The sequence below is a fragment of the Notamacropus eugenii genome, chromosome 1, assembly GCF_028372415.1.
Source record: "Notamacropus eugenii isolate mMacEug1 chromosome 1, mMacEug1.pri_v2, whole genome shotgun sequence".
Classification (NCBI taxonomy): Eukaryota; Metazoa; Chordata; class Mammalia; order Diprotodontia; family Macropodidae; genus Notamacropus; species Notamacropus eugenii.
The window spans coordinates 475736383-475757079 of record NC_092872.1 but is presented as its reverse complement, the minus strand read 5'-3'; the positions used below and the strand labels follow the sequence as shown (position 1 = coordinate 475757079).

Genomic DNA, 20697 nt, shown 5'->3' with positions numbered 1-20697 from the left:
CCCTACCCCAAATTTAGAAATGGAAACATAGCACATAATGTCAGAGGTGGAAGGGACTCTGGAAATAATTTAATCCAATCATTTCATTTTACAGATGGGAAAACTGAAAAATAGAAATGACTTGCCTAAGGTCACTAGCCTATTTAGATCACAGAGCTCCATCTAAAATCAATCTACTGACCAACACCCCGCCGCAGCGCCCCCCCCCAGTTCTTCCAATTACCACTCAGGGAGGGCTGCTGTGTTATCTCTCCCCACCTAACTCTCCCGGGCTAACTGGGTAAGAGCTTTCCTGGGAGAGCGCCCGGTCTCCTGGCTTCCTCCGCCGCCTCTAGGCAGTCCGCTCCGAAGCTCAGCAAGGGCCTGGTCCACGCTCCTCGCCCCGCGGGGGCTCCATAATTATTGCTGATTAATGTTGATTGCAGCCACCCCATGCAGTGGGGGAGGAGCGGAGCCCAGAGGTTAGGCTGGATTGGGCTGCTGAGGAGGACAGCGTGTGAGGCTAAGGATTCTCTGGGGCCCGGACGCCAGGATGGTTAAACTCTTGCGGCCCTCAGCCTGCCTCCAGTTCCAACCTAGATCGAGGGTCCCGAGGCTGCCAGATCGGCTCTGAAGATCAGCTGGTAGAAGAGCTTCCATAGTCTCAGTAGGGGGCATGAGCTCGCTTTGGGATCCTGACGAGGAATTCGTGGCTGTAAGCACTGGTTCAGAGATTTCGGGTTCATGGGGAGAAAAACGGAAAGGGGGAGATTAGAGCGCATTTTAATCATTGACCCAAACCAGAGTGGAAGGGAGTGGGGATGGGGTCAATGGAAGGAGAGAAAGAGGGAAGAAAAGGAAGGAGGAAAAGGAAGACTGGAGGGAATGGAGGGAAAGGAATATAGAGGAAGAGGAAGAAAGCAGGAGGTAGGAGACAGATGAGAGGGAGGAGAGAAAAGAGGAAGAGGAGAGGGGAAGGAAAGAGGAAAAGGAGGGGGAAGGAGAGAGGAAAAATAGGAGGTGGAGGAAAGGAGAAGATGGGAGGAGGGGAGAGGAGAGTGAGCAGAGAGGTAGTAGTAGAGGGGGAAGGGGAAGAGAGAGAAGGAAACAGAGGGGATAGGATCTGAGGGGGAGGAGAGGGGAAGGAGAAAGAATGGGGGAAGAGGTGGGGAAGGAGGGAGGGAGGAGGAGAGGGATTGAGAAGGGAGGAGGGAGAAAGAAAGAACAGAAGGAAAGAACTTGCGGTCTGCTCTTTCATTTTTCTACATGGCAGGTTAGGAGTTGGTGTGGAGGGGCAGTAACAAAACACATGTACAATGTTTGACAATTTAGTCTTTCAATAACACATTTCTACGGCAATTAAAGCTTTGCAAAGAACCTTCGTCAAAGAGTCAATGAGCAGTATGAATATTATTGTGCCCATTTTAGAGATGCAAAAAAAAACCAACTGAGATCCAGAGAGCTGAGGGGTCTTGCCTGTGGGTTAGAGCCAAGGTATGAGTCCAAGGTTTTCAGAGTTCACATTCAGCACTCTTTCCAGTAAACAGTGCTGCCTCTAGCCATCAAAGCTTGCTGGGGGAGTCCCCAGGGTACTGCACCCAGAAGGTTTTAGAGATCCCTGGATTTGGAGCTCAAGCACAGTCCTAGGACTGTGGACCGAAGAGCCCAGTGTACCTGGCTGCAGGGGCAGCCCGTCCCCAAGCCCCCAAAGGTTCGCTGAACTTCCCCAAACCTAGCCCCAGCTCTCAGGCCTGGCAGCCTCTCGGGAGGCTGGAAGGGAGCTAAACGATGCGAAAATGATTTAATGGAGGCAGCTAATCAAGGAATCCTAGAGAGACCCGGGCTCCCGAGCATCGACACAAGATTCAATTAAAATGCAGCCTTTGTGAGTTCCCTGTTTTAATTTTCCACAAATTAGCTTAAAAGGGGGGGATGGAAATGAAGATATTACATTTTTTTAAAGCCCCAAGAGAAACTCCTTTGAGGGTTATATTCACTGTTTCCCTGAATTTTTTCCTTTAAAACCCACCCCATGGGATTCATTTCCCTGCCCCAGTCTGACTGGAGAGATTTCCTGACCCAGGTGTTAGAGGAGAATGCAGGTAAGGGAACTTAGCTTCCCCCTTCCCCACCACCACTTTGGGGATGGAAGGCCTAGCTTCCCTCTGCCCTATCACCATCTTGGGGCTGGGAGATCCAACTGTCCTTTTCTTCCCTTTCTCTACAGGCCTCTCCCAAGCTAAGTAGGGTATTAGTGTTCACTCCTTAGCAAACATTAAGTTTGTGTTATTGTGTATTAGAGTTATCTCTGGATGTACCATAAAAATAACTCCCAATTCTAAGGACCTGTAAGATTTCCTCTTAAGTATTTTCCTTATAACAGCCCTGACAGGTACAGATTGATAGAGATGGGATTGGACCTGTGATTTCAATGGTACAGGGAACTTCAGGATGGGGTATCTCCCTCCAAGAATGCAGGTCAGCAGCCCCTCCTCTACAGCTTATATAGCATCTTCAAGAGGTGTCTAGATCATGGAGAGGTTAAATGGTCACACTGGAAAGAGCACACAACTGGTATGTGTCTGAGGTGTGAGGTAAGTAATACATACAAATATTGCTATCACCGTTTTAAAGATGAGGAAACTGGAAGAGAATGTGACCTCCCCAAAGTCATGCAGCAGTGTTGGAACCACAGCTTGATCCCAGGTTTTCTGACTCCAAGTCTAGAGTTCTTTCCACTTACGCAGGTTATCATGTGTGTTATCACTGTGTCCACCAGGATGGCAGGGTCTTATCTGTACTTTATGTCCTTCCCAGTGTTCAGCATAAGAGGGACATTGAGTAGGCCCCATTTGTTGAATTGGAAGGGGGGGAATGGCAGTGTTGGTATCTAGGGGATACTGAGAACACTCCAGTAAAACTCTAAAAATTCGCTAGAGGGATCTGTGACAAAATTGAACAGAATCAGGAATAAATTCCCCCAGCCCAGAACTGCACCAAAAGATGGCTAGAATCCTGTGGAATCACCAAGCAGAGACAAGCTAAGGTAATTAGAAGCAAAATAGCCTGGTCCTGCAGCAAGAGAAAAGCTGCCCCATCCGTAGCAGGAGATAAGGCCATATCAGCACCCAGGCCCAGCACAGAGTGAGCCAAGAACTCCATCTCCATCTGAGTCAGGAAACAAAGCCAGAGAAGTGCCTAGCACAGGGTGATTCATCCATAACAGGAGACTGGACCAGACCATAGACGGTTCCAACCTGACCCAGTATCCAGACAAACCAGGCCCGAACAGGAAACAAATCCAGACAATTCCTCCAGAAGAGAGGGTCTAATCTTAGCCACCGAACTCAGAATCGAGCCATCTAAGGCTACAGGAGAGGAGTTTGATCCAAGCACATGACCCAGCCAGAAACTGAGCCTAAAGATAAGAATAAACAGAAGAAAATGCCAAACACGATGAAGAAATACCAAAAGAAGAGGGTAGTTCCTTAAGTTCAAATAGAGGCTCAGAGAAATGGATTGAATTGTAAAAAGTTAAGCTAGTTCTCGAAAGTCTCTTTAAATTCTAAATGACATGAACTAAACCTTTTTAGACAATGGGAGCCATTAAGGATTTTGAGCAAGAGAGCTAACTTATCCCACTCTCATCCCTAATATGTTGCCTCCTAAAGGAAGCCTTACCTAATTCTCCCATCCCTAATGACATTTTTTCCTTCCATTACACAGAGTGCTTTGGTTTGTACCTTTCTTATGAACTCATCAGGTATCAGTTTGTATTATCGTCAGATTTATCTGTGTCCCATCATGACTAGGCTCTTGGCTCCCTCGGGCAGAGACAATGTTGTATTTATATTTGTGTCTCCCTCAGCAGAGAACACAGGGCCCTGCACATAGTAGGGGACCTAAATATTTGTTAAATTGAATTCCAACAAGTAAATAGGTCAGGCATACAGTATTGTAAAATCAGAGTTGGAAGGGAAGTCTAACCTGTATCAGAACATGATTCTTTTCTAAAATATCCCTGAAGAGAGGTCATCAAGGTTCCCTCTGCTTGGAGATTTCTAGTGAGGGAATACCTCTACTTTGAGAACTAGACCCTTCCACAAAGTCTTTCTCTATTTTGGCCTGAAATCTGGTTATTTGCAACATGTATCTGTTGCTCTGGTTTTGTCCCATGGAGACAAGAAGAACATAAACAGATATCTAAATTCTTGAAGACTCTATCATGTTGTCTCTGTCTCCTTTTCTCCAAGCTAAACATTTCCATTTCCTTCAGTTAAATTCATCAGTGGAATTGTTGTCAGTCAACTGATAGACCATGGTATGTCATGGAAACCCCAGGAGGCTAGAGCTGAGAGCCACAGATTGCTAGGCTATTGGAGTTCAAAGGATCTCAGATGTCATCCTTCTGCCTCTGATGTTTACAACTTTGGGCAAGTCATGATTTCTGGAGCCTCAGTTTCTTCATTTGTAAGATGAGAGACTCTAGATCTAGAACCAATGGTCTCAGTGCAGTACTAGACATCTCCCCCCTCCTTCCTGTCATTTTGCTAGTGAGGAAACAGCCTTAGTTTAGGGAAAGTTTGCATAGCCAGTTAGTGGCAGGAATGAATCTAAATCTGGGCCTCTGAGCTCTCTTCCAAAGACTCATTGAATTTTCACAGAATTCTTCAGCTTTTTCTTCCTTCCTCCCTCCCTCCCTTTGTGTGAAACTGTCTTCAAGCTTCTTCTGCCTTTGCCCATAGCCTTGCCCTCCCTATTCCTTCTTTTTCTCTTCTTATCCTTTTCCCTAATCACACACAGCCTGTTCCAGGTCACTGCTCAAATGCCTGCTGTACCTCAGTCTGCCCCATCCCCCAGCTCTGAGATCAATTCTAGTGAGCTACTGTGCTGTTGAGTTTGACCTTCAGGGCTCCCAGTGTTGGGGCCCCAGCTCCCAGCTCTTCTCCTGAGCTCACAGCCACTGCCACTTCTAAATACAGTTCCATTCATCATTTTCTTCTCTGAAAGGGGGCTGCCCCCACCCCTCTCTCCTCAGTGACCATCACTGACAGCCTGTGCCCTTGATCTCATCTCAAGCTCTTTTACCTACCCACCTTCTCATGGATGGCTCTTGCCTCCCCCAGAGTACCCCTCCCCTTTCCTCCCTTTCTTTTATTGTGATGAGAAATAATCTGCTTTACTAGTGCATCAACAGTCTGGGCTCAGTCCTATGCAAGAGATTTGGCTCTCACCCTCAAAGGGCCCCCGTCTCCCAGGCTCTACACAAGGATCATAGATTTAGATCTACAGGAGACTTCAGGGATCATATAGACTAACACCCTTATTTTGCAGATGGGGAAACTGGGGCCCCCAAAGGGGAAGTAACTAACTCAAGGTCACCTCTGCTGTAATAAGTAGCAGGCCTGAGAATTAAATTCTCCTTTGCATGCTTTTCCCACTATCCCATGCTACTGATTTGGGGTCTTATCAGAGAAGAATCCATTATAACTACTGTAGCAGAAGGGACCCAAAAGACATCTCCTTGGAGTTCCCTCCCCTCGTCTCCTGACCTCTAGCCTTAGCAGTTCTCTTCTAGGAAAGAATTACCCTCAGATTTTTAGAGCCAGAAGCAGTCATAGAAATATCTAGCTTAATCCCCTCATTTGGCAGATTGGGAAACTGAGACCCAGAGAGGAGAAATTACTTACCAGAGGATACAAAGTTATTAAGTGTCAGAACCAGGACCTGAATATGGCTTGGGGAGAGGGGCATGCCATGACTTGAGTCCAAGTCCATTGCACATTCTATTGTCCTGGACCCAATGCCACCAGACTGATGTACTGAGCCTCAGGCTCCTGTTGTTCCCTCTTTTCTCTTCCTTGAAAAAATTCTGGTTCCATCCTCCTTCACCACCAGGAATGGGAACCCCAATGTGTTTTCCCCTAAGCACCTAGGTTGGGAAAATTATCAGCAAATTCCATGGACCTGAGACACCCCATAGCCCAGACCTGGAAGGTAAGGGCCTTTGGCTTAGTTTCTCCGCACATCTTCTGTTATCTAACTCTGCTCCTTGAATCATGAGGCAGTTGGGAAAGATCACAAGAGGCAGGAGATGTGGGCTCTACTCCTAGCTCTGCCATTAACTCTTTAGGTGCCCTTAAGCAAGTCACATCCTTTTCCTAAGTCTCACTTGATTCCTCTGTCAAATGGGCGTACTTCAATAATACAGTTGAATTGTGTACCAATCAAAGTGGGAATGCCCTCCAGCGAGACACATGGCAACTCCTTGATACTTTGCCCATTGGTACAGTTCTTGTCTATGCTTTCCCATGGGTTCACCATGTGGGATCCTTCTTCAAAGTCTCTTTACATTTAATGGATATCGACTAAGTTCCTGGATTATCGATTATCTCCAGCTTTTGCTATGTGATTGGTCCATCTTTTTTTCCAGTCACAAATGTATTTGATGACAGCCTTTTTTTTTTTTTTTTACCAGATCTCCTGCATAATTGTTTGTTTGTAATGTATTGCAGTCAGCTCACACCCACTTTGTTAACTTCCCATTGCGCTTTAGGTAAAACTCCACTCTACTTCAGAGACTGTGATATTGTATATGTATGTCAAAGTCATGGTGACTTTGACTAGAAGAGTTTTGGGATTAGAGAGAAGAGCCTTTGTTTCAAGGAGAAGCTTGGGGGCCATTGTGCTGATTGCAACAAATTTCTTATATCTCATAGGAGAGGGTGGGGTGGCCCCGTTTCAGAGGAGAAAATGATGAATGAACTGAATGATAATTGGCGTGACACTGAGCCTTGAAGAAGAGCTGGGCTCTGGGGCCAGGTTCTCAGGAACCCTGAAGGTCAAACTCAATAGGTTCTCATATTTGCTCCTGCATTCAATCTATTGGAATATTTTGGTTTGGTTGAAGTGTGTGTGTGTGTGTGTGTGTGTGTATGTGTGTGTGTGTTTGTGTATGTAAAGAAAATCCAGTCTCACACAAATATGTAGATGGAAAGGGGAGGAGAATTTTAATGACATCTTAGCATTATTATGAAAATAATTTTGGTGACAAAGGGGACCCATGTTGTCTTTAAACAATGCTTTGAGCCTCCTAAATTAGATTATAATCAAAAGAGTATGGCCTAACTATCCACACAGCAAAAACCAAGTGGATGATGGGCTATTTTCCAGACTATGTTACTCAATTGAATGAGCATTTTATGAAACTGGTATACGAATGTGTATGTATACACACATATGTGTGTGTATACATATACATATAAATATATTTGGACAGACATTAAAAATGAACAACGAATGAAAAGATAGATGGATTTGAAGTTAAGGACCCTGTGTTTAAATGTCACTACTTCCATTTTTTTTAGCTGTATTACCACAAGTTAGCCCCTTTCTGAGTCCACATATCATCCTCAATAAAATGGAAGAAATAAAATCTGTACTACCTCCCTCAGGGGGTTGGTCTGAGGAAAGTGCTTTATAAATCTTGCAATGCTATAAAAATGTGGGTTGTCATGATCATTATCATCCTTATCTCTCTACCCCTTCCCAGGGTCTCTACTCCCAGGAATCTTCCCCATTTCCAAAGTGTCTTTTCTTCTCCTCTCCCAGCACTTTGTACATCCTTTAATTCTATTCTGGCTAGCTGTATGGCTCACTAGATGACTACAGATGGCAGATTTCCATCTATAAATTATTTCCAATTTATAGGTAAGGAAACTGAGGCTCAGGAATCTGCCTTTCAGTATCAAGATACTCATTACCCACTGGGGCAGCTCATTCTACTCTTGGACAGATGACAGCTAAGGCACTCTTCCTTACCTTGGGTCAAAATACATCCCCAACTCCCATAATATCCCCCACTGACCCCATCTCGACCCTCTGAGGCTGTGCTATGCTGGTAAATGTTTAACAACTTGCTCTCTGAAAACCAGAACATACTTTTAAGTTAAATCTGCATTGCTAACATTTTCTCCATCCTAAGTCTACACAATCAAGCCCTGATCTACGACATTTGCTGACTCTAGGGTATAAATGCTCACAATGGAAATTTAACAATTGGTACTCAGAAGCCAGGATAGACTTATTTCAGCTTGCCCTTGCTCAGAGGCCAAGCAGGACACTGGAACCTCTCCACAGGAAAAGCCCTTTAGATAGCTGAAGAGAGCTTTCATGCCCCCCTAAATCTTCTCTTCTCTAGACTGAACAAGCCCAGTTAATTCAACAGATCTTTTTAGGTTTCTAGTTTCCCCCTTCTCCTAATTGCCTTCCTCAGATCATTCCAGAAGCTGAAGAATGAATATAGTTCCTAGTTCCTAGGCCTACGCCTGGACCTGAGTCTCTTAGTTTTAACCTGAAGACTCCATTGCATCACTCTGGGGGGCACATTTCCAAATAAAGGTGCTCACATCAGCAGGAAAGTGGAGTTTGGGGAAGGAAATCAGAGAACAAAGTCTAGAAAGGGAGGCTGGGAGAAGGCTATGGAAAGTCCCAGTCTACATAATACCAGGATAAGGAGTTGTTATTGGAGCAATGGTTCTCAAACTTTTGGGTCCCTGGACCCTTGAACACTCTCAAAAATCAAAGAACTTTTGTGTACGTGGGTTATGTCTATCAGTATTTACCATATTAGAAATGAAAACTGACAACAATGTTAAATATCTATTTATTGATTCATTCAAAAATTATAACCTTATTAAATATTAGTATTAATATCATTTTTCGTAAAATAACTATTTTCCAAAAATAAAAAAGATTTTATTGAGGAGAGTGGCATTGTTTTACATGTCTTTATAAAACTCTTTAATATCTAGTTTAGTAGAAGATTCTCATGTGTGCTTTTGCGTTCAATCTGTTAAGATATTTTGTTCAGGTTGAATTAAATGAAAAATATCTGTCATCACGCAGATATGTAGTTGGAAAAGGACAGAGTATCTTAGTAGGCAAATGGTACTTTAGTAATATGACATTAGTTTTGACCTCATAGACTGTCTGAAAGGGTATTGGTAACCTTTGTAACCCATGGACCATGAACTAGAGCATCAGAAATATTCATGGAAGTTTAGTGGAAAGAACTCTGGGTTAGAGGCCAAAAACCTGAATTTGAGTCATGTCTGTTCTGTGACTACCAAGTCTGTCACTTGCTTTTCTCTGTTCCTCTCTTGGTAAAAATGCGAATAATTATCTGTGGTCCATAGGTTTCAGTGGGTCATTGTGAGGTTCAAATTTTAAAAATGGTGGGAAACATAATGGAAAATGAAGAATGGTAGTTATTACAAATGTTTCCTCTTTGTACTTTTGTCCTTCAAAGGCCTAGATATGGACATGATTAGAAGTGAGATGAGATGTAGAAAGAATAGGGATAGAGTTCATTGGTGAAAGAAGCTCCCCCTCTCCCTCTGACAATTGACTACCATCCCCCCATCTCAAGACAGTGGGACAGGACTGTCTCCTAATGATTCAAGAAGACCCTCCTATGTGTCTCTCTCCTTCCCTCTTTTTTCCTCTTCTCTTCTTTTCGGAGGAGGGGACAGCAGTGGCTTCCACAACTCAACACCCTCCCCCTGGAGTTAGTTGCCTTTAGGGAGCCCATGCCATGTTGTCCCACAGAAGTCATCCCACTCTGAGTAGCCACCCTTTCCCCATGACCAGCTGAAGAGCTTGACACCAAAGTGTGGAGGAGAGATCACTGGCCTGGGGACCAGTATATGTGGGGGCTGGTCCTAGCTCCACTCCCAACTCAGACAAGTTACTTCTCCCTGGCTCAGTTTTATCATCTATAAAACAAGAAGCTTGTTTTCCAAGACTCTTCCCAACTCTAATGGTCTAAGTGATCTCTTTGCCTCCACTGGTCTAGATAGTGCTCAGCTCTACACCAACCCGTAAGTCAGTCAGAGGGACTAGGACTGGACCTGTGATTTCATTGATATAGGGAACTCTCAAATGAGAAAACTCCCTCTACCAAGGCAGGTTAGCACCTTCTCTGCAACTTAGAGTCTTAGAGAATTGCCTAGAGGTCAAGTGACTTGCCCAGGGTCACACAGACAATATATGCCAGAGGCAGGAAATGAACCCAGATTTTCCTCTTTCTGAGGCCAGCTCTCTAGACCATCTGAAAGAATAGTGAATTTAGATTCAGCCCAGACCTAGCCCAGCATCCCAGCTTTGTGATTAGCCACATTCATGACCTTGTGACTTACCTCCTGATTTTGACTGCAGACTTGGTTACCATGCTTCAGGGGTATGACCTTCTCACCCTGGAACATCCATCTGCCCTACAGCCCCCTTCTCCCACTGGTGAGCCCTTTCCAAAAACTCCATTAGGAGAAAGAGCTCAGACCAGCCATCCTTCATTCCTCTCCTGCCTCTATTTCTGACTCTCTAGTCTTTGCCACCATCCCCATTCCCGCTGCTTGTCAGCTCCCTTTTATCTGCTGACTTCTTCCATTAAAACATAAAACTCCTTGAGGGCAGGGCTGTCTTTTCTTTGCTTCTGTTTGTATCTTCAGCATGGATCACAATGCCTAGCATATAGTAAATATTGGTTGATTTGACTCTTGGGGCTCTTATATAGGCAACTAGGCGGCTTCGTAGATAGAGCAGGAGAACTGGAGTCAGAAAAACTGAAGTTTGCATCCTTCCTCAGACATTTACTAACTGTGTCACCCTGGGCAAGTCATTTAACTTCTCTGTTTCTTAGTTTCTTCATCTATAAAAAAGGGATAATAAGCATACCTACTCTTACAGGGTTGTTGTGAGGATTAAATGAGTTAACATACAAAGTACTCTGGAAACACTAAATACATATGTATACATACGTATTAGTTAATGTCATTGTTACATATTGTTACATTCATATATATAGTTACATGTGTTTATATATACATCTATGCTAGTTAATATCATTGCTATTATTATTGGGGCTGCACAAATTTTCTCCTTAAAATGAAGTGATTGAACTGGTACCCTCTGGTTCTAAAAGACTTCTGTCATGGAAATGAAAAGGGCAGAGGGAGATAATTATACAATTGGAGGAGAGAGAAGAAAGGCCCTGACCTCTAAAAACAGTCCCGGATATCAGGACTTCTGTATGAGTTTCAGGACCCCCAAGAGAACAAAAGAGTTAGTCTCTTTGTGCCTCCTGGTCCTAGCAGGAGGGGAAATTGAGATAAATGAAGGTACTGTGAAGCCCTGAAATCATGCCAGAAAAAAAAATGGAAAACCACCTGCTCCTGAGCTTTTGCCTCTTGAATGTGAACCCCCACCCCCGAAGGAGCCCTGGGTGTTTTCTTTCCACTGTGTTGGGGAGCTGAGGAGGGACCCTGAGGTGCAGAGAAAGTGAAAACCCACCTGGGCATAGTCTCCCTCAAATCCCCCAATGAGTCAAGGCAAAGCAGATCATCATCATCCTCCAGATGTTTCATCTCCCTCCCCATCCCTGATTATTCCCTTTCATTCCATAGCCCCTGAGATAAAGTAGAAGGCATAGAAGTTTGGGAATCTTGGCTTGAAATCAAACACTGCTACTAATTACCTCTGTGACCTTAAGCAAGTCCCTTAAACTTCTTTGGGCCTCAGTTTCCTAATTTGAAAAAAATCAGGAGGTTGGACCGTAGACCTTCTAAAGCCCCCTTTAGCTCGAATTCTGTGATCTTATAATCCTCTAAGTTATAGGACATCTTAGAAAGTGGGGGGGCTTGCTAAATGATAAGCTTGGCTGATCCCTTCTGTTTAGTGGGCAGAGAAGAGAAGCCTTTGGGGGAATGGAGGCAAGGGAGGAGAATCATCACCCCTGTCTTCCTCGTCCTGGAAACTCCTTCTCTTCAAATTGTCCTTCAGGCCCCAAGCAAGGCTGATCAGATTCTGCAGGTCTGGTGCCAACTCCCTTATCTACCTCTCTGGAACAAGCCTTTGCGTTTACTCCCCCAAATGTGCTGAAGAATGGTGTTCCAGCCCATGGCTCGAAGCCATCTGCAGAGAGAAATCCAGTTAGACCTTGTATAATAAGTTCCTGACAATCTTCCCGAGAACTCTGGGTCATAAAAGTCTCCTGGTTTTATCGCCGGTAACAGACACGGAGTGAAATTAAGTTGTCTTATCAAATTTAGATAATATATATCCCTCTGGAGTGGAAGGCTCCGGATGGATCTCTCCTAGTGTGAGCTTGGAGAGGGGGAGGGGAGAGGACTGATCTGCTACTGGGCTGGTGGGGGAAGGTAGGGAGAGGTAGGGTAAGCCTGAGCTGCAGGGCCCCTGGTCACTGATGGCTGAGTAGCAGTAGGAGGGTCATGATTGGCTTGGAGCCCCAGCCTGACTGAGTGTGGAATTATTTACATCCTAGTAGATTTGGGGCAGGAGGAGGAGGAGGAGGAGAGACTGTCATAGATCATAGACTATTAGAGCTGGAAGTGATCCAGGAATATGGAGCAAAAACTGTTAGACAACTGGACAAAACCTTAGAACATAGAAAGTTGGGACACGGCACATAGAATGTTAGATCAGGAAAGGATCTTGGGACCTATAGCATAGAATATCAAAGCTAAAAGTGGGCTTAAAGCTCATCTATTCCTGTACCCATTTTTCAGATAGAGAAACTGAGACCCTGCAAGTAGAAGTGATTTACTCAAGGTCATGTAGGTGGTTAATGATAGAGGTGGGATTCAAACCTAATTCCCAATGGTATTTCCACAATGATGGGAAAGATTGAAGACAGTAGGAAAAGGAGAGGGCAGGAGATGAGATGGGTAAATAGTATCATGGAAACAGCAGACATGACCTTGGACAGACTTTGAGATATAGTGGAGAACAGAAGGGCCTGGAATGCTGTGATCCATAAGGTCATGTAGAATCCACACAAAATGAAAAGCAATAGAATTTGCATAGCACTCTACTGTCTCCTTACTTGGGTTGCACACCTAAGGCTGAACTATCCAGCCTCTTATCCTGGGCATTGAGAGAGGGCTTGGGCAGCCTCTCTTCTGTACGTTTTTTGTCCTTTTCTTGCTGTAGCTCAGCTCTTTCCTGAGCTCCCAGAGAGGCCCTTTCCCATGTGGCAGTGGGCAATATGTCTGCGCACGTGTACTTTGTTTCTCCTTTTGTGTGACCCTGTGTGTAGTTGTATGTCCCTGTGGGCAGTGTAAGTGTATTTGTGCCTTTGGGGGTGGAGGGTGGAAGGGACAGATGGATCAGGTCTATATATTTATGTGTCTGTTTGGCCATCTGCCTCTGTGTGTGGTTGTATGTGTGGGGGTGGAGGAGAATTGTGTCTAAGGTGTTTCTAATGGCTATCTTTGTGTTTATGTGTATGGTTGCGTATACCTTTGTGTGCCTCTCTCCTCTGTCCCCTTCCGTTCTGAGCTGGCAGCTCCCTGTCCGATCCTGCCTTCAGATGCTTCCAGGGCTGGATCCCCTGGGGACAGATTCTGGGGGAAGAGCCATCAGCCTGGCCCAGACTGTGGTGATAACTGCTGATGTCAGGTTTGCAGACAAGAGAGTGAGGGCCAGGGTCAGTCATAATTGGTAAATATTTGTCTATCTAATCAAAAGGCCTTTTAATTAACAATTTCATCCTTGCAACTGGTTTATTTTTTTTCAGTTCTGTGGGAAGTCAATTAAACATAACAGATGGTGGAGAACATGGGGCTTCCGTCTCTCCCACCATCTGTCCCCCCAGCCTCAACCATGCCTCGTTGGCTGAGCAGCCTGTCATTCACTTGGGGAGAATGGGAAAAGGGAACCCACTTGGCTGGGCCTAGGACAGCCAGTTGGGAAGACTGGTAACCTCTCTCCCAAGGAGCTACAAGTTGGTGACCATCTTCTCCACTAAAATAAATGCCTCATTCCAATTCCATGCTCTTTGGATAGCTGGAGGATACTGCCTAGGTCTCTACTGTCCTCTCCTCTGGGTATCCAGAGAGGCAGCTATGATGTCATGGAAAAAAACCCTGGACTGGGAGTTAGGAGACCTGAATTCTTATCTTAGTCCTTCCAGCTGTGTTACTCTGGACAAGTTTCTGGGTCAAAGTTTCTTTATCTGTAACATTGGTTGAACTGGAAGAAAGGCCCTTACCTGTTCTGGTAGTCCATATTCTAGCATTATATACTCTAAGATAGTGAAATAGACATTTATGAAGTACCTACTCTGTGCTAGGCACTGTGTTAAATGCTTTACAAGTATTACCTCATTTTATCCTCACAACAACCCTAGGAGATAGGTGTTATTATTATCCTTAGATAATGGTTGAGTGACTTGTCTAGGGTCACACAGCTAGGGTCTGAGATTAGATTTAAACTCAACTCTTCCTGACTCCAGGCCCATAGTTCTAAGTATTGTCCCACCCCTAGTTGCCTCCTTTGTATAATATAAGGACTCTCATAATTCAAACACATTTTGGGGTTCCTACTTTCACATTTTTAACCCCGGGTAACAACTTCAGGGCTTCTCTGGAGTCTTCCAGTTGGGACATTCCTGGGACCTGGTGCAGTCTAAATCCCCAGCTTTCTGGTCTGATGCTGCATCTTGAAAGGACCTATTATGTTTCCTCACTATTCCTTTATTTCTCCTTCTTAGCCAGGCACCCCCTTCCATTGTGGGACAACTCTAATCTTTAGGAAGTTCTTACTTGCATGAATCCCAAATCTACCTCCCTGTGACTTCATAGCCCTTAGCCTCCTCCCTGCTCCTAGTTATCTCTCCCTTCCCCCCAATTTCTTCTACTTTTGCTCTCTGTACCTTCCATCTGAGAGGTCTTCAGATAATTAAAGAGATTATATGAAAAGCAATGGGGCAGGGGGGATGAGGAGGGGTGGAAAGAGGCCTGGAGTCAGTAGAGGCCTGAATTTGAATCCTACCTCGGACACTGATTATTTGTGTGATGATGGGAAAATTATTTCATATCTATGTACTTCAGCTTTCTCATCTGTGAAATGGGGATCATAATCCAGAGGTATTTCCTGCAGAGGATTGTGGTGAGGATCAGATGAGATATTATATGTCAAAGTGTTTTCCGGACCTTATTGAACTATGGGAAAGTCATTGATTCTTATTGAAGACATTTTTCATGCTATCTGGGTGAAGTTAGACATATTCCTCCATCTCCCTAAGCCTCAGTTTTCTTACTTGTAAGATAAGGAACTCGAGGGTCTCCAGATTCTATAGATTCTAAAATTTCTTTCAGCCTAATACTCTGAGTTCATTTCCTCTTCTCAGTTTCCCTTTCTCCAGCATAAGCATTCTCTATTCATTCAGCTACAAGCAGAGTTTTCATTCTTCTCTCCCCCCTCACCCCCCCACCACTGCTTCAGCTTACCTTTGGCGATGTCCCTGCTGCTGATCTTTCCCTCAGCCAGACTTCTCCTGCAGCTCAGGTGAGGCTGTGTACACACCTGCTCCACTCTCTTAATCAGGACGTGACAGCCCCTGGAGCCGCTGCTGGGCCCCAGGAGACTTCTTGCTAATTCCTCTTCCCTAATCAGTCACTTTTCCACCTCCTGCCCCCACCCCAACGTGGGCTTACTCCACTGATTGCCTCTTTGTTCCCTGCTAGGCAGATGGTGCAGGCCTCCAGCATTCTCCTTTGCCCCCAACTCTCTCTAAGCCACCCATGTATGTTACTCTGCCCTGTCCATCCCCAGGGTGCTGTCTATCTGTCCTTCTACCTATCTGTGAAGATCTGCCTGTGGGCTTCTATGAAGGTGTCTGGCTGTGTCTTTGATACCTACACACACACACACACACACACACACACACACACACACACACACACACACACACACACACAAAATGGTACATGCACACTCCAGAGAGTATACCTGTTTTCTCTGTGTCTCTGTCTCTGACTATCTTTCCATCTGTCTCCATCACTCTTTTTCTTGGTGTGTCCTTGCATCTCTCTGTGTGTATTTCTGTTGATGTCTGTTGCTACCCTACACACACAGACAGACACTGGGTTGTTGGAAGCAAATTGAACATACTATGTTCATAAGTTTTAAAGCTAGAATGCACATTAGAAATCTTTTAGTCTTGTCTCCTTGTTTCACAGAGGAGAAACTAAGTCTCAGAAAAGGAATGTGACTTGCCTTAGGTAAAACAGGTTGGAAATGGCAGAGCTGAGATTGGCACCCTTTGCCTCCAATCTAAAGCTCATTCTCCACGTCACATCACATGCTTCTCCAGCTAGCTATCAGACTCTCTGAAGTTTTGATTAACATGCCCCCCCCCATCTCTTTCTGCCAGTAGTATGGTGGGGGGGGGGGGGGGAGTGTTAGTGCCTAAGATCTTGGGCCTGAATGAGCACAGATAACACAGCAAATCTTATTTTTCCCTAGCTGAGTTAGCCTTCTACCTCTTCAGGTGAACTGCCTGCTGTACAAAGAACCCAGCACCCAGCACCACTTTCCCTTGATTTATGGACCCACAGCCCTCTCCTAGTCTCTGTGCATAGAATGATGATGACAATCAACTCATATTTATACCTAGCACTTTAAGATTTACCAAATGCTTTCTGTTGTTGCCCCCTCCTCCCCCCTCACTTCTCTGCTAGCCTCATTGTCTCCATCTTAAAAATGGGTGTAATCTTCCTTGTGAAATCAAATGAGAGGATGTAGTTAGAGCAGTATATAAATGTGAGTTCTCTTATTGGGAGAGGACAAAGGCTCTCTCTGGCTGGAGGTGGGAATAGATTACAGAACCTGAGCAAGCCAGGAACAGCCTCAGCCTCTTCCTACTCTCCCCCTCCCACCCCTCCCACCCCTACCCCCATAACCTTTACACAACATCCCTCTCCCTGAGGCTTTGTCTCCCATTACTTCCTTCTGGTTGGTGCTGCTCCCGTGCAGGAGGCGGAATGATTGGATCTGGGCTTGCTGGCTGACTCTACTTCCAGTTCAGTGCACCTTTTGTGTGTAATGGTATGTAGGGGCCAAGGTCCCACTGAGACTTTGGAGGTTGAGGGAAGTATGGGAGCTTCCCTCCTCCCCGCACTGGGGAGGCCCTATTGGCCCCTTATCTTGTTCCCTAGCCCCTTGCTTCATAAGGCTGTAGCTAATAGTCTGTGCTGTTAGCTCCCGTTAAGAGGGAATAGTGGATTGAGCTGCTGACTTCTGCCTTTAGCAGACAGGAAAGAATGGAACCTTGGGGACTTTGGTGGGGACTTTGGGTCCCTAATCTTTTTGATTGCCTCAGCCTTTTCCTTGATCCCCTTCCAACTGCCCTTGGTCAACCCAGGGGTGCAATATCAGTATTTGGGGAGAGAGGAGGTTGGATATCAGACCCTCCTGAGCCTTACCTCTAGACACATTTCTGACTTTGAACTAAATGTGTCCCTGACTTTATTCTGGTCTTTGATTTTATCCTTGGTCTTGGCAATGAAGCTGCCTCTGTCTCCACCCATGTCTCTGGCCCTAGCCCTTGCTTTAACTTTGTTCTTGTCTTTAATGCTATCGCAGAACCTCAGAGTCTCAGGCTCAGAAGAGACCTCTGAGATTGCCTAACCTAAACGAATCCCACTTGCAATCATGGCTCTGTCCTTGGTGCTGATCTCTCTCACTCTGCTTCCCACCCAGTCCCACATCCAGTCGCTAACTCTCTCTCTCTCTCTCTCTCTCTCTCTCTCTCTCTCTCTCTCTCTCTCTCTCTCTCTCTCTCTCTCTCTCTCTCTCTCTCTCATCAAGTCTGACTGTTTCTGATCCCACTATCTAACCTCTGATTCTAAACCTTTCTTTGACTCTATTTCTGATCTGGATCCTGTTTCTAATATTGTCTCTCACTTTGGTTCTTTCTACTGATTTCCCTAACACTGACTGCCCATGCTTCTATCTCTTTTAAAATTGGGGATCCAGAAATGGCTTAGGGCTTAAGAGTCAGAAAATGTGCCTCAAATCTGATTCAAGAAAGGAGGACTTTTGGAGGTAGAATCTAAGATTGTGGGGGTTTAGAAAAAGAAGACAGCCCCCCTTCTGTTAGGGTCAGAAAAACCCCAGAGAGAAACAAGGAAATCTCTCATTCCTCTTCCCCAACCTGGTTCCCACCCTCACCCTCCTAATACCACTTTGGAACTGGATGAAAAGTCTGACTACTAGCTCCCAGGCTAGCATCTCTCAGTGTCCCTCTACCTCTGGGGATGGGAGACATTCTTCCCACCCATTCTGGCTCAGCATATCCCCACCCCCCAGTCAGTCCCTTCATCATCCACACAGATTTATTTCACAATAATTTCATTTCATCCCTAGCTACGGGAAGACGGATTGGCGGGTGAGATGATTGGGGATTCAGTGCTGGGCTCATAAATTTGCTTCTTCTCCCTGAAGCTCCCCTGAAGTCCTGGGCATTGAGGGGGGTGGGGGTTGACGGGGGCAGCCGTCCATCTCCCTGCCATGCAGGAGGGAGTCAGGAGGGAAGGAATCTCCTTAGCTTGAACACTGAATGAGGGATTTCTTTTCTCTCCACCTTTGTTACCAACAAGTCTGTTTTTCATTTTTCTGTCAGGCAGCCCCTCCTTCTACTTCCCCCTGCTACCAGCCTTCAGCTTTGCTCAAAGGTTGGAGACTTCTTCAGGGGTGGTTGAATTCTTTAAGGTAGTTGTGGGTCTTGGCTCCCACAACCTAGACTGGGGGCTCCACTTGCAAGTTTTGGACTTCCCTTCCCTGTCAATAGGATGTACTGTGTGTATGGCTCCAGGCCAGCCTGAGCGCTGGCATTGCAGGCTTTACCCTGCCTAGACAGAAGGAGAGTTGGGCTCCTTTTCACTCTAGCCCAGAGCCCATATTCACTCTAATATATCACCCAAGCACACAAGCAACAGAGTAATAGAAGCTTACCCTAACACCTGCTAGAGGAGAGCACACACACACACACACACACACACACACGCACATCCACATCCACATACGCATTAGGAGAACACGATCTTCTCAAAGGTGCACATTCACCATCACACCCACTATAAGGGAAATATAGGGACACAGGGTATCAAACACACACCCTAGCTCACCCCACACACAATTACACACACAGAGTACCTGCCCAGGTACACAGAGTTAACACACACACACACACTGCTGTATTTTGAGTTAGAGAAGCTGGGTTTGAGTCCCAGCTTTATTATTTACTGCTTGTGTGGCCTAAGTCAAGTTGATTTATCTCTCTGGGCCTCAGTTTCCTCATCTGTCACATGTTTATTAATAATCCTTGCAACTCCCTGGGAAAGTCATTTAACTTATCAGAACATCCTGGTACCTCTCCAAAACAGGGGTTCTCAACCTGGGATCTAGGAACTTGTTTTTTAAAAAATACTTAGATAATTGTATTTCAGTATAGCTATTTTCCTTTGTAATCCTATGTTTTATTTTGTACACTTTAAAACATTATGCTAAGAAAGAGTCCACAGGCTTCACCAGACTGCCAGAGGGGTCTGTAGTACAAGAAAGAATTAAGAACTCTTGCTTTAAATATATAAATTTCAGGGGAAACAATGCACTGGTGGAAGTCTCTTACTATTAACTCCCTGCACCAATGAAATCACAGGCTGGGTTATCATAATTATCATCATCCTCACGACTGCCCAAATCATAGAATTTTTGCAAGGAAAATCCTTGTCAAACTTAAAGCAGTGAAGAAATGAGAGCTATTATTGTTGATTATTATCCTATAACTGGCACCTCCTGTTGTGTGAGAGAAGGATTAGGTTTAAGATTAAGGTCAGGGTAATACTTGTGATAAAAGATGGTGTCACAATAGTAAGGAAACTGAGTTTGGATCAGAGAGTCTGAGTTCCAATCATGACTGTGCCATTTATTCCCTATGTGAACCTTGGGCAAATCAGCCTTTCTGGGCCTCAGTTTCCTCATTTGTAAAATTCAAGGTTGGACTAGATGACCTCTAAGGTCCTTTTGGGTCCTAAATGAATGATCCAACCATAGTGGATACAGGACTGGCCTTGAAGGCTGAAATCCCAAGGTGCAGAGAATGTAGGAGGCTAGAGGGAGAATACCTGGAACTCAACTCTACGAGGAACTCTTTCCTTTCCATGTAGCAATTCTGCCTCCTCCTGTTGTCCTCCTATATGGTTCCCATGACTAACCATTCTACCTTCCATCTTTCTTAAGTCCCAGTGCCCATCATCACCCAGGAACCTCTCCTTGCCCCATATTAACTCTTTTCCAGCTTGACATTTATAGGACTGGAGGAAGGAGAGGGGAATTTAAATTAGATTAAAATAAGGATTTGTGACATAGTGGAAAGGGATCTGGGCTCAAAAACCCTGCCTTGGCTACTTACTACCTAGAAGATCTTGAGCAAGTCATTTCCCCTTTTCCAGGCTTCATTTGGCTCACCAGTGAAAAGAGGAGATCGAACTAGATAGTGTCCAGGGTCTCTTCTAGTTCTGACCTCTTATGTTCTAAGGTCCTTCCGATCTCTGAATTCTCTGACTAATTTCTCATCCTCACCTAATCATCAGGGGACACTAGTGATTGCTCAGCCTGGCTTGGGTCCATCCTACTGCTGTAGTTCTCATTGGTATTCCAGGGAGAGCAGGCTCCAGAGGCCCCTGGTCTGTTTGCACTCTGGCCAGCTCCCTCGCTCTCTCTGGTTCCCCAGTTCTAAGTGAGTAATCCTGTCCCCTCACAGGCTCATTTATGGGAGGGTTGGCGCCTAGTGAATAATTAGTTACATTCAATTAGGCCTCAATACTCTCCCCTCACTTGGGGGGACAGGCAGAC

At 45.2% G+C, this 20697-nt stretch overlaps 1 long non-coding RNA gene across 1 annotated transcript in view; it reads left to right on the top strand.

Annotated features, from left to right (window-relative positions):
• Positions 1–260: 260 nt before the first annotated feature.
• LOC140519429 (uncharacterized) overlaps positions 261–20697 on the top strand; it is a 31258-nt gene continuing 10821 nt past the window's right edge. Inside the window, exon 1 of the long non-coding RNA XR_011972207.1 lies at positions 261–694. This is a non-coding gene — a long non-coding RNA (uncharacterized lncRNA). The remainder of the gene's footprint in view (positions 695–20697) is intronic.